Source organism: Pleurodeles waltl, chromosome 4_2, assembly GCF_031143425.1.
Source record: "Pleurodeles waltl isolate 20211129_DDA chromosome 4_2, aPleWal1.hap1.20221129, whole genome shotgun sequence".
Classification (NCBI taxonomy): domain Eukaryota; kingdom Metazoa; phylum Chordata; class Amphibia; order Caudata; family Salamandridae; genus Pleurodeles; species Pleurodeles waltl.
In genome coordinates this window covers 1,016,279,862-1,016,295,423 of record NC_090443.1, presented here as the reverse complement: position 1 = coordinate 1,016,295,423, position 15,562 = coordinate 1,016,279,862, and the positions used below count along the sequence as shown (strand labels likewise).

The 15,562-nt window shown below is 46.5% G+C and overlaps 1 non-coding gene across 1 annotated transcript; it reads left to right on the top strand.

Moving 5' to 3' along the window:
- Positions 1-1,589: 1,589 nt before the first annotated feature.
- TRNAR-UCU (transfer RNA arginine (anticodon UCU)) lies at positions 1,590-1,678 on the top strand. The gene is given in 2 exon segments: positions 1,590-1,626; positions 1,643-1,678. It is a non-coding gene; the product is annotated as a tRNA-Arg (tRNA).
- Positions 1,679-15,562: the final 13,884 nt, after the last annotated feature.

Below are 15,562 nucleotides of genomic sequence, written 5' to 3'. Positions count from 1 at the left end.
TAGGAACCAGTGGGCTGACCTAGAGCCCGCTGTAAGTGCTGTATTGGCCACAACTGGTATTCGACAGCGGATTGCTAGAAGCCGTCTGTAGGCAAGACGTTACAAGCATTTACAATGCAATGGGTCTCGCGTCTGCTCGAGTTAGAGCTATTAGCGTTGTAAATTCATAATTGGACTTTTCTTGCCACACAAACTGAAAATAAAAAGTAAAACAGTTGACATAAGCGAGCCGATTCAAAGCGCCACCGCCGCCATGAGCGTGAGCGCAAAGGAGAGGCACAAAAGGAAAAAGAAGTTCGATCACAGTCAAACGTATCGGCAAACGTGCAATTATCCATGTAACAGGGGCGATGTCCAAGGCGGTAACAAAACTGCCCCAAGGCAGGACAAACGTAAAGCATTTACCAACGATAAGAAAGGATTTTTGAAAGGCAAACCCATGAACGAGTGATAGTGATGGGCGTGAGGTGGGTGTGGTTAAATTCCCAGATACATAACAACACGTCGGAAAAGCAGCGCTTGCACGCTGCTATGCTCGACCTAAAAAGGCAAGGGCAAAGAAAATACGATTAACCATGGACGTCAATTCACTGAAATGCCAGGAGTAGCGGAAGTGACATCACACGCCCTTTGACCTCCTCTTTCACTCATACACACATACTTACACATGCACACACATTCACACTTACATACACTCTCACGTAAAGACACTCCCACCCCCAAGCGCGCACACAACAGACATTTAAAAAAGTTTTTTACTTACCTCAGCTGCCATGGAATTGCACATTCCAGCTAAATATACTTCATTTTTGTTACACTAATAGCGAATAAAATATGATTTTTCGCTATTGGTGTAATAAAAAATAAAAAAACAGAAAAAAGAGAGCGGAACTCTGACATCCGAGCTGCCCCTGTGCTCCTGGCCCTGAATTTGCCACCTCCGAGGCCAGGGGTCGCAAAGGGCCGCTGCGACCCCTGGGGACCTCTAAATGACGTCCATGCGATTAACTAGGAAAGGGGATGGGGGGGGGGGCACTTTCCAGCACAAAACCGACTTCTCAGTTGCTGTTCAGTTAAGCATAAAAAGTTGCAAACTGCAAAGCAGAGTAAACCCGCTCCAATCCCGCTCGTGTAAGGGACAAAGTATGATTCAATACGGTTGTGTTGTTGTTTTCGGTTTTAGGGGGGGACAGTCTTTTGCGCCAAATTTTACGCCCAGAAAAAAAGCCCATGGGATGGTTTCACCCGCCCCAGCCCGGCTGCCAGGTCTGTAATCATTTACAGAGAATCTGCGGCTGCTGAAGTCTGATCGGCCGGGAGAACTCGCACTTTGGCGCTCCGGTAACTTTGTTTTCATAGTTTCATTTCTCTAGAGATGCGTGTTAGGTATTGCAGAGGTTTTCTAAACATTTGAAAACTCATGAAGGATGCAGTTTAATAACATAGTTTTGTTTCAAAGGTGCGTTTATTTTTTGCCTTTTGTTGTGCTTGAGTAAAATGTCTGATTAATCAGTCTGTACCATGAAGCACTGAGCGCTCGTGTGCTGTGGGAGTCATACGTAGGACTCCACCGATACTTCAGTCCATACGGCTCTGTGGCGCAATGGATAGCGCATTGGACTTCTAGGCTCTCTCTGAAGGGATTCAAAGGTTGTGGGTTCGAGTCCCACCAGAGTCGCCTTTTTTTCACCCATCAATTATTTTTTACAATTTTTACCCAAATGAGCGAGGCAGTGCTGGAACATATGCAGACTGGCAGTGGCGGCTGGTGACATTTGAAAGTGGTGGGGCATAATAGTGCGGGTTGAGTGCCCAGTGGTGAGCATGCTAGTGAGTGAGCCCGACCCTCACAAGGGGGGTTAGGGGGCTCTCCCCTGGGAAATGTTTGAAAGAAGAGTGAGCAAATGGTACATTTTCAAGCAAATCTGAAAGCAAAAAGGTTAATAAAGCAATTGTGAATGTAGTTATGACATCAATAAAGAGATCCCATATGATAATGACGTAGGTAGCTGCTTATTCAGTATAACCAGAGACTTTCACTTCACAACCCCCAAACACACCCACTTACCTGTAAGCACTATATTTGTATTTACTTTTGCCTTCTCAATATTTTGGTAACTGTGCACCTCCTTCGCACACAGTTGCACAGAATCACAATTGCAACTGGAATAAGTGACTATTACTCTGTTTGTTCAGTAGAGAGGCCGTAGACCCATTGACAGGTACTGTGAGAAATTCGTACTGCCTTCAGCCTTTGCTTCAGAGCTCTCAATGGTGGCCCGTTAAAAATGCCTGAGGGCAACTTAGTTCAAAGTATGCACTGTACATAGAAATAAGCGACACAAAAAATACAGAAATACAACATCCTGGAAATAGTGACCACTCTTAAGGAATGCAAGATTAAGTAAAACATGCGAAACATAAACAGGAACTAAATCACTGACATGGAATACCTTAACGTTTTATGCATTCATTTGTTTAGAAATTGATCAGTGTTATTTGCCAGTTGTGGATGGATGGATGGATTGGTGGATGCATGCAGGTCTGTATGTATGGATGGATGACTGGTGGTGTGGATGGATGGGTGACGGGATGGTTGTGTTTGAAGAGGATGAATAAGAAAATATGTTGATGGGTTAGTGAATGAATGGGTGGGTTATGGATGGATGGAAGGATGGATGAGGTTGTGGGGCAAATGGAAGGAAGGGGTGGATGGATGAATTGGATAGAAGAACAGATGGTGTTGTGGAAGGATGGATAACCTGGTGAATTGAAATATGGCATAGATTGATGAGTGAACGGATGGTCAAACAAATAGTTTTGGTGGCAAGATGGATCGAATGGATGCTGGAAGAGGTGAATTCATTCATGGATCCCTGATGGAAGGGAAGGAGGGAGTGCCACACAGGGGTAGGATTGAGACTGGGAAGTCGAGCCCTGTGCCCTGTAGGGTACAGAAAAAGTCAGACCCAGACAGGGGTACAGGGGTGGGTTTTAATGTCCCCCGGAGGAAATGACACGTCAATGTGTCCAACAGTGCAAGGACGTGTAAATGCCAGGTGTTGTGTCCCTTATGCCAGAGGGAAGCTGGCTCCCACGGTGTCCAACTGTGAAGGGATGTGCAGAGACCACCTGATTCCCTAGTCCACAGAAGGCAGCTGGCTCCCATCTGCACGTATGGGACGGGGGGAGTTGGAACGCTCCCAGGCAGAGATGGCACGTCACTGTGTCCAACAGTTCAAGGATGAGCACAAGCCACCAGTGCCCCTTGTCCACAGATGACAGCGGGCAGTCTGTGTGTTTGCTGTATGACACAGGAGACTGATGAAAGGACATGCACAGACCCCTCCTTGGACAGCCATAGACCGTCAACACTACTTCCAGTGCCATAAGCGCCGCCATCAGAAACAGGTCACCCGGATTACCATGACATAACTAATGATTTAACTCCCATCTTCCGGATTCTGACATTTTATACAGTAAGAAAGTTTACGTCCTGAAACGTTCCCTTGCAGGCAGAAACAAAGCTGCTGTTTTACCTAGTTAAACACACCAAACGGGGGTTGAAATGAAACCCACAAGTACACCCCAGTCTGAGGGATCGGAAAGAGGTGGGCATTTCAGCACCAGGTGACACCAGACGAGAAATGAGCCAGCCTAGAAGGCAAGAGTGCATCTGTGCTTTAAACATATGCGTCGAGCAGGATGGCCTCTGAGCTTTCAACGGACCCGCTCGGCCTGTTCAGGCTCTGGTAAGAGGCCAAAGAATTGACTGGGTAACCCTGATGACCTCCCAGGCAAACACCGGTCACCAACAACAACAACAACCCCTTTGACACAGACATACCAACACACACACTCTATCCTAGACAGCAGCTACACACAGGTATATATGATGTGTGCTGGGACTTGTGACCCTAGGCAGGCGCGCATGCAAATACACACAGACACATACTAACCCACACATGCTAACACACACACACAGTAACACGCGTGCGCATACACAGATTAACACACACATACGCTATCCTACACAGAAGCCACACACAAAGGTATACAGAATCTGCGCTGAGACTTGTTACCTTAGGCAGGCAAATACACACACATACTAACCTTCAGCTACTACACACACAGTAACACGTGCGCGCACACCCAAAGAGGAACACCCACACACTCAGATACACACAGACTGTCACTCATTTATTTCCCACTCAGAAGAATATAGATGTGTTTGATATAACAATGGGACACAGTACCACTGACTACATCACACCAAAACCTAGAACACACACTAATTTTCATGTTCTGTCTTCCACCCACAGACGGGGCAATTCACAAACACAAGTTCAGTTTAGGGGCACGAACATCTCAATTTATAAGTGTAAAGCCACATACCATGGTAGTTGTACTGGGGTAGCAACATTTCCGAGCAGCAAGCAGGCCCTCCAACGATATGTCAAGGAAAGCGGGGCTGGTGCTTAGCCAACTCTTCATCTGCTGCCTCCATGTCAGCGCGTGGACCCCGCACAATGTCACAGCTCCTGCTGATCAAGCGGCGAGTGAGTGGACTCGAAAGAACTGTGTCATAAAGAAGCAGCAGCTTAATATGAAGCCCGCCCTCTGACAGCCTTGCTGATTGACACACAGTCTTGGGCAGCACAGGGCTTAAGCCTAATGCGCCCACCCTGTGTTCAATCAGCGAAGCATGCCTTTCATCGCAGAGGGGTGTGGCTTTATGGTGTCGAAGCCCAAAGAGGACCAAGGCTAGGAGAATGTAAGCCCTGTTAAACCTGCGACAAGTGGCACATGCGCACTAAGCACATGTGCCAGTGAAACTTGCCGGACCCTGCCTGATGAACCTGTACACACGTACTGTACCATGAAAATAATAATATAAACAAGATAGAAGATAGGAAATATGGCCTGGGCGGAGCCCCTACGCCCTCATGAAAAAAACGCCCCTGCAGACTGGTTCCCAGCAGCAGATTTCGGAACAGTTCCGACAGTCACGCCTGCTGGGGGTGGTGCAGGGCCACAGCTCTGATGTTCAATGACAGCTGCTGGTGCCCTCCAGGGTACCACCGGGCGAGGTCCACGCGCGGACATGTCTCATTGTAATCACACAAGAAGCCCTTTGTGTAAACTAATAAAAGTTTCTGTTTGAAAAGTTGGTTCTAGGAGAGTTCGCGAACCAGCTTAACGACTTTGTAAAGTACTTTCACTTTCTGCTCTATGTTGCTGAGCCGTTCATTTAAATTTTTCAGCGTGCTCATGGCACTTCTGTGCCTCAGTCACTCTTTAGAAATCAGTGCTGTCCTTTTAATTTGATGAATGTTTTTAGCCCTGCCAAGTTTCCCAGGTGCATGTGGGATGTGGTGCTCCAGAACAGGTTTTTTTAGGGTCAAACCTGCCAGTGCATGCGAGATGCTGTTGTGTTCAGTAAAGTTTTTTTAGGGTCGAGCCTGCGACTGCACGCCAGACGCTGTTGTGTTCATTCATTTTTAGGGTTGATCCTGAGAGTGCATGCGACACGCTGTTGTGTTCAGTAGCCAGCCTGTCGCTCACCATTTGTTGGTTTGCGTGACTCTCTTCTTTACAGCCTGTAATTGGTCAAAACCAGCCTGGCATCACTTTTGTTCCTCTGTGTGGAGCAGGAATCAAGCACTAATTGATTTCAACTTAATTAGTACCCGTCTGCTGCTCCCCACCTGATCGAGGTTATTCTTTTGTTCTTTCTAACTTCTAGTGCCCTGCAAATAGAAGGCTTGTGACTGGAAAAAATGTGCCCAGCAGAACAAACAAAATTGCAAAGTTTTATTTTTTATAACTAACTTTCTTTTATTTAGTTAAGTTGTCTTTTCTCAGTTTCCACTAATGTTTTCTTTTGTTTTTGCTCATGGGCACTGTTGTCAAAAGATGACAATTAACTTGTTTGAAATATGAGAGACCTACTGCTTTTCAAATGCTTGTCTTTGAATTCTGAGACTTGAAGTCTTGTTTATTCACTGATAAAGCAGGACTACAACCCCCAGAATTCAAAGAAAAAAACCTGGACTGGATCAGCACATCACACATGGACCTGGACTACTTGGCAATTATTTCCCTTTGAGCGCTATAATGTGCTAGTAGCGGCTTTCCCCATAGCTACCAAGGTTTCATATTGCTATGTGTGACATTTTCATAATTTCAGTGTAATTATGAGTGACATTTCAACGCCTATGAGTGACACTTTCTCGCAACTAAAATCAAGCAATGAAGATGAGGGAACCATAGAAATATTGTAATATATGGAGAATCCTATACCTCCTGTTGTACACCTGCGCCACCTTGTGGCCTTTGATGAACACTACTCAGGGCTTACCTAGCAAAGTGAGAAACTGGAACAAGAAGGTTTTATCACACTTCAAGACACAGTTCTTTTGCGTGACAATCTCAGGCATTGCAGTGATGCGGAAAAATGACCGGATATGCATTATTCTAACACAAGATGCGTGACACTTGGCAGGGCTACTGTCCCTCAGTGGCGTGGCCAATGTGTGATATCATGGGCACTAGTGCATTATTTTAAACAGTTTATTAAACTTTTGAATTGGTAGATATCATTCCTACTATATATACATTCAAGAAATATGCTGTGGAGACACCGGTGCTCATAACAGTGCAACATTACAAATCTGTCTCATTCCCACTCAAAGCCCTGTGCCGCAAACCCACGCCTCGTGAAATGTTGTGCGTGCAGGACTATGGTGTAAGCTCCATCTCGTCAGACCGTGTCAGGTTTCTATGTAATCATGCTCTGTCGGTGGCTACCGGTGCGGAGTCTTTGGCAGTTTGCACAGGTTGGACCGTTATGGGTCTGAGCGTTGTGAGGCAGCAGGAGAGGACCCGGGTGTTCCCTCAGGAGTATGCACTCAATTTCTTTCAGTCAATCAACATTTCCCTGGCCTTGGCCAAGTCGTGGGAGACCCTCCCCCTCCTGCCATCTCTCACCAGCACCTCCCCCTCGTATCCCGCCCACCTTTCCAATTTGTTTTTTCAGGTTTGTAGGAAAGTACCATCTTGCCTGGCATGTTACCCCCATTTTTACTTGAGTGTCAGTTTGTTTTTGCCTGTCTCACTAGGATCCTGCTAGCCAGGACCCCAGTGCTCATAGTTTGTGGACTGAATGTGTATTCCTGTGTAGTGACTAACTGTGTCACTGAGGCTCTGCTAACCAGAACCTCAGTGTTTATGATCTCTCTGCTTTTAAAATTGTCACTGCAGGCTAGTGACCATTTTTACCAATTCTGATTGGCACACTGTGACACCCTTATAATTCCCTGGTATATGGTACTGAGGTACCCAGGGTATTGGGGTTCCAGGAGATCCCTATGGGCTGCAGCATTTCTTTTGCCACCCATAGGGAGCGCAGACAATTATTACACAGGCCTGCCACTGCAGCCTGAGTGAAATAACGTCCACGTTATTTTACAGTAATTTTACACTGCACTTAAGTAACTTATAAGTCACCTATATGTTTAACCCTCACTTAGTGAAGGTTAGGTGCAGAGTTACTAAGGGTGAGGACACTCCGGCACTAGTCAAGGTGCCCCCCACATTGTTCAGGGCAATTTCCCTGGACTTTGTGAGTGCGGGGACACCATTACATGCGTGCACTACATATAGGTCAATACCTACATGTAGCGTCACAATGGTAACTCCGAACATGGCCATGTAACATGTCTAGGATCATGGAATTGTCCGCTCAATACCATTCTGGTACTGGGGGGACAATTCCATGCATCCCCGGGGCTCTAGCATAGACCCCGAGTACTGCCAAACTAACTCTCTGGGGTTTTCTCTGCAGCTTCAGCTGCTGCCAACCCTCAGACGGGTTTCTGCCCCCCTGGGGCCTGGGCAGCCCAGTCCCAGGAAGGCAGAACAAAGGATTTCCTCTGAGAGAGGGTGTCACACCCGCTCCCTTTGGAAATAGGTGTGAAGGGCCTGGGAGGAGTAGCCTCTCCTGGCCTCTGGAAATGCTTTGAAGGGCACAGATGGTTCCCTCCTTGCATAAACCAGTCTACACCGGTTCAGGGATCCCCCCAGCCCTGCTCTGGCGTGAAACTGGACAAAGGAAAGGGGAATGACCACTGCCCTGACCAGCACCTCCCAAGGGGAGGTGCCCAGAGCTCCTCCAGTGTGTCCCAAACCTCTGCCATCTTGAATGCAGAGGTGTGAGAGCACAATGGATTCCTCTGGGTGGCCAATGCCAGCAGGTGACGTCAGAGGCCCCTCCTGATAGGTGCTTACCTGGTTAGGTGGCCAATCCTCCTCTGAGGGCTATTTAGGGTCTTTCCTGTGGGCTTCTCTTCAGATAACGAATGCAAGAGCTCACCAGAGTTCCTCTGCATCTCCCTCATTGACTTCTGCCAAGGATCGACCGCTGACTGCTCCAGGACGCCTGCAAAACCGCAACCTAGTAACAAGAAGACTTTTAGCAACATTGTAGCGCCTAATCCTGCTGGCTTTCTCAACTGTTTCCTGGTGGTGCATGCTCTGAGGGCTGTCTGCCTTCACCCTGTACTGGAAGCCAAGAGGAAATCTCCTGTGGGTCGACGGAATCTTCCCCCTGCTACCGCAGGCACCAATCTTCTGCTTCACCAGTCCTCTGGGTCCCCTCTCATCTCGACGAGCCTGGTCCCTGGAACACAGGAGCTGGATCCAAGTGACCCCGACAGTCCAGTGTTCCTTCTGTCCAAATTTGGTGGAGGTAAGTCCTTGCCTCCCCACGCCAGACAGTAATCCTGTGTACTGCGTGAACTCCAGCTGCTAGGGCTTCTGTGCACTTTTGCAAGGAATCCTTCATGCACAGCATAGCCCAGGTCCCCAGCACTCCGTCCTGCATTGCTCAACTCGCTGAGTTGACCACCGGCTTCGTGGGACTCTCCTTTGTAGTGTTGAGATGACCGCCATGCTCAGATTTCTTGAACACCTGTTCAAGTGCTTCTGCGGGTGTTGCCTGCTTCTGCATGGGCTCTCTGTGTTGCTGAGCACCCCCTTTGTCTCCTCGTCCAAGTGGCGACCTCCTGGTCTTTCCTGGGCCCGGGCAGCACCCTTTTTCTTCAACCGCAATCCTTGCAGCTAGCAAGGCTTTTTTGTGGTCTTTCTGCGTGGAAACAACTCTGCAGCCTCCAGCACTCCGTGGGACACCTTCTATGCAAAGGAGAAGTTCCTGGCATCTTCCGTTGTTGCAGAATCTTCAGCTTCTTCCACCCAGAGGCAGCCATTTTGCACCTTCATCCGGGGTTTCGTGGGCTCCTGCCCCCCCTGGACACTTTTGTGACTCTTGGACTTCGTCCCCTTCTTTTGCCGGTCCTCAGGTCCAGGAATCTGTCTTCAGTGCTTTGCAGTCAGTTGTTGTCTTTGCAGAATCTCCTATCACGACTTTAGTGTGTTTCTGGGGGAAGTAGGATCACTTTACTCCTACTTTTCATGGTCTTGGGGTGGGGTATCTTGGACACCCTTAGTGTTTTCTTACACTCCCAGCGACCCTCTAACCACTACACTAAGCCAGGGGCCCCTGAGTGGTTTGCATTCCACTTTTTTTGTATTTTGTTTGTGTTGCCCCTAGGCCTATTGCATCCTATTGTATTCTACAGTGTTTGCACTACTGTTCTAACTGTTTACTTACCTGATTTTGGTTTGTGTGTATATTTTGTGTATTTTACTTGCCTCCTAGGGGAATATCTTCTGAGATATTTTTGGCATATTGTTACTAAAATAAAGTACCTTTATTTTTAGTAACTCTGTGTATTGTGATTCTTATGGTATAGTGCTATATGATATAAGTGGTATAGTAGGAACTTTGCATGTCTCCTAGTTCAGCCTAAGCTGCTCTGCTATAGCTACCTCTATCAGCCTAAGCTGCTAGAACACTACTAATCTACTAATAAGGGATAACTGGACCTGGCACATGGTGTAAGTACCATCAGGTACCCACTATAAGCCAGGCCAGCCTCCTACATTGGTGGTGTAGCGGTGGGATAAGTACTTGTAACTGCTTTACCACTTTGTCATTGGTGCTTTATATAAGAAAAACATATACCAAATACTTCAGAATATACACAGGTAACCTAAACAGTTTAACTTTCTTTCTTCAAACTTTCTAAAACGTTTCAGAAAAGTTTTCAAAAGTTTTGAAAAGTTTGAAAAGGTTTTTCGCTTTTCTCTAAAAGTTTCTAAACATTTTTTTCTCTCTGTCCTAAACCCTTTCTAACATTCATGTCTGCAGTAGAACTTACTCCCACAGTTGTCCAGGCAACCTATGGTAGTTTAAACTTTAAAAGTTTGAGGGGTCTCTGCATTGAAAGAGGTTTAAGTATTGATAAGAATCCTACAAAGGACCTTCTCCTTAGCCTTCTCCTGGAAAGTGACCAGAACCAGTCTGGCCCATCCCAGGATCAGGAGGTATAGGAGGGGGGTACCCATCAAGACTCAGAGGAGTCCCCTGAGGATGCTGGGGAGGGTTCTTCCAAAGACCTGCCAGCTAACAGGCCATCTAGTGACACTGGTTGTGGGAGGGGGTCACACACTTGTAGGGCACCTTTCACTCCAAAAGGCCAGGTTACTAGAGTCCAGTCAGTTAGAGACAGGTCACACTCTGCCAATTCCCACATTTCTTCTGTGTCTCAGAATTCCCAAGCCTCCCACCCTGAGGATAACATTATGGAAATGGAACTCAGAAAGTTGAGGTTGGAAGAGGCCAGACTGAAGCTAAAACAGCAGCAGATTGCCTTAGACAGGGAATCTCTGGATGTGGAAAGGGAAAGGCAGAGGTTGGGGTTAGTTCCCCATGGTGGCAGCAGCAGTGTTTTTGATAGCAATCCTGCTAGAGAACAAGATTCCAGAAACCTGCATAAGATAGCCCCCCCTTACAAGGAGGGGGATGACATTAACAAGTGGTTTGCTGCACTTGAGAGGGCCTGTATTGTACAGTTGGTCCCTCAAAGGCAGTGTGCTGCTATCTTGTGGCTATCTTTCACTGGTAAGGGTAGGGATAGGGTCCTTAGTGTCAGAGAAAGTGATGCTAATAATTACAAAGTTTTGAAAGATGAACTCTTGGATGGATTTGGCTCAACCACTGAACAATACAGGATTAAGTTCAGAGACACCAGACAAGAGTCCTCACAAGACTGGACAGACTTTATAGACTGTTTAGTGAAGGCCTTGGAGGGGTGGTTACATGGCAGTAAGGTGGCTGACTATGAAAGCCTGTATAATCTAATCCTGAGAGAGCATATTTTGAACAATTGTGTGTCTGATTTGTTGCACCAGTACTTGGTAGATTCAGATCTGACCTCTCCCCAAGAATTGGGAAAGAAGGCAGACAAATGGGTCAGAACAAGAGTGAAGAGAAAAGTTCATACAGGGGGTGACAAAGATGGCTAGAAGAAGGATGGTAAGTCTTCTGACAAGGGTGGGGACAAAGATAAAAAACATTCTGAGTCTTCATCAGGCCCACAAAACTCCTCTGGGGGTGGTGGGTCCAAATCCTCTTCCCACAATCAAAAGAAGCCATGGTATTATTTATGTAAAGTAAAAGGCCATGGGGCAAGTGATTCCACGTGTCCAAAGAAAAACACCAAGGCTCCCACCGCCACAACCCCAACTGCAACCTCTAGTGCACCTAGTAATAGCAGTGGTGGTGGGAAGAACACTACAAATAGCCAATCTAAGGGTGTAGCTGGGCTCACCATTGGTAGTGTAGTTGGGGTTGATCTTGTTAGGGAGACCACAGAGGCTGTTTTAGTCTCTGATGGTGGTATTGACTTTGCCACTTTGATTGCTTGTCCCCTTAATATGGGTAAGTACAAGCAACTTCCCCTAATAAATGGTGTTGAGGTTGAGGCCTACAGGGACACAGGAGCCAGTGTAACTATGGTGATAGAGAAACGGGTTCACCCTGATCAACACCTACTTGGTCAGCAGTACCAAGTGACTGATGCTCACAATAACACACTTAGCCACCCCATGGCTGTTGTGAATCTCAACTGGGGGGGTGGTTACTGGTCCAAAGAAAGTTGTGGTAGCCACTGAATTCCCTGTAGATTGCTTACTAGGCAATGATTTGGAGACATCAGCTTGGGCTGAAGAGGAGTTGGAGGCTCATGCAGCAATGCTGGGCATTCCTGGGCATATTTTTGCTTTGACAAGGGCTCGGGCCAAGAAGCAAAAAAGACAGGGAAACTTGGATCCTGGTACAATGGACCAAGTGCTCCCAAAAGCTAGAGGTAGTAAGGGTAAATCCCTGCCCTCTATCCCTCCCTCTCCAGGAGATTCTCCTTTTGAGGAAGAAGAATCCTCTCCCTGTGCAGAACCTACACCAGAAGAGCTGGCAGCTGACACTGCTGAGCTTTTGGGTGCAGGGGGGCCCGCTAGGGAAGAGCTGAGTGTGGCACAGCAGACCTGTCCCACACTAGAGGGTTTGCGACAGCAAGCTGTCAAACAGCAGAATGGGGATGTCAGTGATAGCCACAAGGTGCATTGGGAAGACAACCTCCTGTATACTGAGTCAAGGGACCCTAAACCTGGAGCTGCCAGGAGATTGGTCATCCCTTTGCAGTATAGGGAGTTTCTTCCAACCTTGGCACATGACATTCCTTTGGCTGGGCATTTGTACCAGAGTAAAACTTGGGACATGCTTGTTCCATTGTTTCACTGGCCTCATATGTTTTTACATGAAGCCCAACATGTTAATGCTAGTTTGAGGTTAGTGAGGGTATTAACTTAGAATGCTCATGATTTACATTGACATCTTTTGAGTGTTGTACTAATGTATACTTTTCCATTGTTACCAGTTCTGGTATTATTAATAATTATTTTGGAGATTATTTGTCTGGTTGTTTTGATTTAACTTAGATATATAAGACGTTCTAATCAACCACTATTAATTCTATATGCTTACCATTTGTGTTTGAGAGTTATTTTCGTGACGTTAGCGTCATTAATCTAGGGAAATACATTTTATAATTCTTCTTAATAAAGTGGTGTGGTTATTGTTTGAGGTTTAATAACTTTGACTATGCAGATTATTGTTGATGCTTACATTTCACATTGATGACATCCCCTCAAACCTATGTCGCTTTGATCCATTGACCTCTATCGCAGAATCCACTATTCAGTATAAATAATAGCTAGGATTCTGTGGCGCTGCAGCATGCTTTACTAGTGATGTTTGCTGATTCAAGTTTGCCAATAAAAACAGCATTGACAAAAGAGAGTGCAATGAAGCATACGCATGCACTACCACAACTGTACGCATATGGATCGTTCCACTACAGTGCCACAGCGTCAGCAACCATGTTTCCTTGTTTGTCATAATATGGCAGCCACTTTTAAATTTTTTTATTTATTTATCAGCCTAACAAACGGCCATCATGCTCACCACGCCTACAAGGCCCTGCACAACGAGGGACTAGCATACATCGGCAAATTCCTGACCTTCGACCAACCGATCAGACCCCTCCGCTCAGCTTCCCCCTCCCTCGCAGACACCCTACAGATCCGTTAATCCAACAGTGGGGGACTCCTCTGCTTCTCGCACCTGGCAGCTAAGGCTTGGAACAACCTCCCCCTGCACCCCAGGACCGCACAGTTGCTCCAGCAATTCAATAGAGAACTAAACACCTGGATGTTTGGATGAACATAACGTCACACAGCAGCATACAGCTCCAGCGCCTCAAGACCCTCACAGGTGGTGTGCCATGCTCTATAAATGTCTGATTGATTGATTATGGAGTGGTAAATTATAAAGTATAAAAAGTGTGCCAAAGCAAACATTTTTTATTTATTTATTCATTCTTTATTTTGAGAAGATCAGCCTGTCAGCAAATTGCATACGCCGGGCACTTCAGAAATGTTTTAAAACTTATTGTAAACAATGAGATAGTGAGCAACGATGAAGTAGGAAGGCATGGAGCTGGTTAGAAGCGCCAATGAGCAGATAAAGTGGGTGGTAGCAATGTAGGCACTAGCTGGTGAAATGCAAAGGTTTCCAAAAAAACTCACAATCCCAGGAGGGGTGAGTAAGCAACCCACACTGTGGGTAGAAAGAGCAACAACATGAAGAACACATGACAGAGGCAAAAATGTCAGTGGAGAAGCAGCACATGCGGGAGAGAGCTGGAAAACACATGAACTTGCATGGAGTGCTGAAGAAAAATAAGCAGTTTCCAGAATGTAAGCAGTAGAAGAAAGCACGTCATGGAAGCAAAAAGAGGCTATGCTCCATGGGAGGGACAGCCACAAAAAGGGAAGGAAAGCCATTGAATGAGAAGTAAGCAAATCAGAGTGACATGACAGTCAAGCAATAGGAACCAGTGGGCTGACCTAGAGCCCGCTGTAAGTGTTGTATTGGCCACAACTGGTATCCGACAGCGGATTGCTAGAAGCCGTCTGTAGGCAAGACGTTACAAGCATTTGCAACGCAACAGGTCTCGCGTTTGCTCAAGTTAGAGTTATTAGCGTTGTAAATTAGTAACTGGACTTTTCTTGCCACACAAACTGAAAATAAAAAGTAAAACAGTTGACATAAGCGAGCCGATTCAAAGCGCCACCGCCGCCATGAGCGTGAGCGCAAAGGAGAGGCACAAAACGAAAAAGAAGTTCGCTTGCAGTCAAAGTTATCGGCAAAAGTGCAAATATCCATGTAATAAGGTTGATGGCCAAGGCGGTAACAAAACTGCCCCAAGGAGTGACAAATGTAAAGCATTTACCAGCGAAAACAAAGGATTTTTGAAAGGCAAGCGCATGGACGAGTGATAGTGATGGGCGTGACATGTACGTGGTTAAAATCCCAGATACATACCAACACGTCGGAAAAGCAACGCTTGCGCGCTGCTATGCTCGACCTAAAAAGGCAAGGGCAAAGAAAATACGATTAACCATGGAGTCAATTCACTGAAATGCCAGGGGTAGCGGAAGGGACATCACACGCCCTTTGACCTCCTCTTTCACTCATACACACATGCTTACACATGCACACAAATTCACACTTACATACACTCTCACGTAAACACACTCCCACCCCCAAGCGCGCACACAACAGACATTTAAAAAAGTTTTTTACCTACCTCAGCTGCCATGAAGGGCACATTCCAGCTAAATATACTCCATTTTTGTTACAATAATGGCGAATAAAATAGTATTATTCACTATTGGTGTAATAAAAAAAAATACAGAAAAAAGAGAAAGGAACTCTGATGTCCGAGCTGCCTCTGTAACCTCTGAGGCCAGGGGTCGCTGCGACCCCTAAATGACGTCCAAGCAATTATCTAGGAAAGGGGAGGGGAGAGGGGGGGGGGGCACTTTCCAGCACAAAACCGACTTTCTCAGTTGCTGTCCAGTTAAGCATCAAAAAAGGTGCAAACTGCAAATCCTGCTGAGTCCATGTTTACAAGGCACCAAAGCAGAGTAAACCCTCTCGTGTAAGGGACAAAGTATGATTCAATACGGTTGTGTTGTTGTTTTCGGTTTTAGGGGGGACCGAGTTTTGCGCCAAATTTTACGCCCAGAAAAAAAGCCC